The sequence below is a fragment of the Parus major genome, chromosome 20 (genome assembly GCF_001522545.3).
Source record: "Parus major isolate Abel chromosome 20, Parus_major1.1, whole genome shotgun sequence".
NCBI classification, from domain to species: Eukaryota; Metazoa; Chordata; class Aves; order Passeriformes; family Paridae; genus Parus; species Parus major.
In genome coordinates, this window is record NC_031788.1 from 326,353 (window position 1) to 329,133 (window position 2,781).

Consider the following 2,781-nt stretch of genomic DNA (forward strand, 5'->3'; position numbering starts at 1 on the left):
TACACACAAGGATATTGTTTTGCTTTACTCTCTCTTCTGCAGGCAAGTTTCAAGGATTTTAGTCTTTAATATTGCGACTTAACCCAGAGGCTGGTTTGTGCAGACAGACCTTTACCAATATATAAAATACAGCAACACACCACTATTTCTAAGTTTCCTCAATAACAGAAATAGAATTAACTATATTAATACAACAAAGTTTTCTAACCTTAAACACATAACATTCATTTTAATATTAGCGAAAAGCCAATAATATAATATGTATCTATAACAAAGCTGCAGCCGCCGCTTGCCCTAGCAGGAAGTGTTGGTGGTTCCTGGCAGGTTGGGGCCATCCTTTAATTTAGCCCAGGATGGCAGAAACCCTTCCTGAAAGGTGACACCAGGTTGAGACTCACGTTGCTCAGCCCTTGGGTTCTGAGGCCTCCTGCAGGCCCAGGCCACCACTTCAGGCAGGCCATGAGGGCAGGAGAGAAGGCCTCTTTCCCTCAGCACTGCGTGTGCCAGCACATGGTCCTGCTGCTTGTGCCCAGCTCAGTGCCCTGCTCTGGCTCAGCTCCCAGCCATGGAGTCCTTTCCCCACCACAGCACCCAGCCCAGCAGCACAGCCCTGTACAGTGCCCCTGAACACAACACTTTGCCTACCTCTTGCTGCCCCAAGATCTTCTCTGACTGCATCTTGATCCTGGTCAGGTACTCCCTGTACTCATTGGTTGGTTCACATCTTCAGAAACAGTAGAAAAATACAGGCGGAGGGAAAGACCTCTTCCCCTCTTTCCTCAGGCTCCCATTTAGCCCAGACACCCTTCTGCCACCTTACCAGTCTCCCCTGCCCTGGTTTCTGCTGTCCCCATCAGCTCTCATTTCCTACCCCTTCTTGGCTGGATTTGGCAAGGTCTCTGGTGCCCATTCATCCAGCCCACCTGCTTCCTTGGGGCAGCTTTTACACTAGAGAGCCCTTCCAGCCTCACTCATTGCACAAAGGCAAGAGGCTGGCAGAGCAATCTGTTGGAGGTACAGTGATTGATCACCACTGGGCTTTTGAGAAACAGAGAGAGGCACAGACCAAGAATGTTTCTCTGCTCTCAAAGAATTTTTTTGTAGGAGCCAACAAAGCAGCCAATAGTGCAACAACTCTCCGTTGTATGAAGAGCCCATAAACTTTAGCTGGCTGCACTCCCCGCTGAGGGAGAGGCCTTGGTTGAGAGCCTGCTGTCATGGTGAGTTGTAAAGCTACCCCCAAAGTCCCTTTCCCCCAAATGTATATTATTTGTCTCTTATTGGCCCTTCCCCCTTGCTCCACCCCTGTGCCCTTAGACCACTGGCCCTGCTGTTCTACCCCGCACTCTACCTTCCCTATATAATCCTGGCTCTTCCAGACCCCAGGGTCAGTCTTTGTCCCTGGACCCCATTGTGAGGAAGACAATAAAGGTTTCTCATGGAACCCCATATGAAGACTCCTGTCCCTTTCTTCAGAGTCCCTGAGGAACTGCAGCCATCCAATAGCCCTTTTTGGGGCTAGAGCTGAAATCACTAGGGCAGACGTGCCTTTGTGTCCAAGGGATGTCCCATTGGAGATGCTTCCCTGGGAAGGTCACAGCACTCTACCATCCTCACCCGCCGCAACAGTTTCTGGCGCATGCTCCAGATGCAGCTCTTCTCCAGCTTGGCAAGGGGAGGAGTAGCATCAGCTGTGCCCCAGCTTCCTTGTGCCACATGGACTGCTCAGCTGTGAGGGCTGTGAGCCCCACACTTTATTCAACTGGCATGGACTGTGATGTTCCCAGCATGGTGATATCTTTGCAGAGAAATCCACTGAAGTTCACAGTGCAAACCTGCAGCAGCTCAGCAAGGGTGGGAGCAAGGAGGTCTCTGCCCAAAGTCTTGGCAGGGTCTGGTGAGCAGAGAGGACAGAGGAAAGCAATTTGAGCTCCTTCCCAGGCCTCAAAAAAAACCCCAAAACCTTAGTGTTTCCACATTTACTGCTTTCCTTGATATGTGAGGAAACAGTGGACCCAAAGTGATCCAGCTGATCCAAGCAGGGTCTGTCTGCAACCTGGATCAGAACAGGCAGAGACCAGCCAGGTGTCTGCGGCAGGTGACTGCGGAACTGTTCCTGTTCCCTGGAAAGGGCTGCCACTCCCATGGCCAGCCAGAACAGGCAAGTATGGCAAATGTCTGAGCACTCATGATCATTTTAACCACAGACACTAACATTAGACAGAGAAGCTGGACCCCTGGACAGTGAACAAGGAGAAATGTCACAAATTGGCATAGATGTATCCCTGAACTACCAAAAGCCATGTGCTCTCAGTGGGAACAGCAAAGCAGAGGAGTCCAGTGGGATCTAAGAAGACCTGTTTCGGAGGAGAAGGCAGTGGTTCTCAGGGAAGGTGTGCTAAGAGTCTGGAGGTTTTTTTAAGTGATGAAACTCCAGAATTAAATACAGTGCTGTCAAAAAACCCATTACACAAACACTATGCTGATGTCTTGGTATAATAAAAAAAAATTATATTTTGCTCAAAACTTTAGAGTTATTTTCCAGTTGCTTTCTATTTTAATTCTTTCTGCATTTATTTTCTCTTCCAGAAACCTGCAATGGTAAGACCACTTGTGAGATTTACAGGTTAAAATATAAATCCAAACTGAACACTGTGTTTTCAACCTTTTCTTTTTTTTTTTTTTTTTCAACTGCCTGTTGCAGTATTTTTAGCAAGCCACTCTGTTTCTCCAGATTCCCAGCACGCAGGTCACAGGCTCTGTCAGAAAAGCACTAGCATC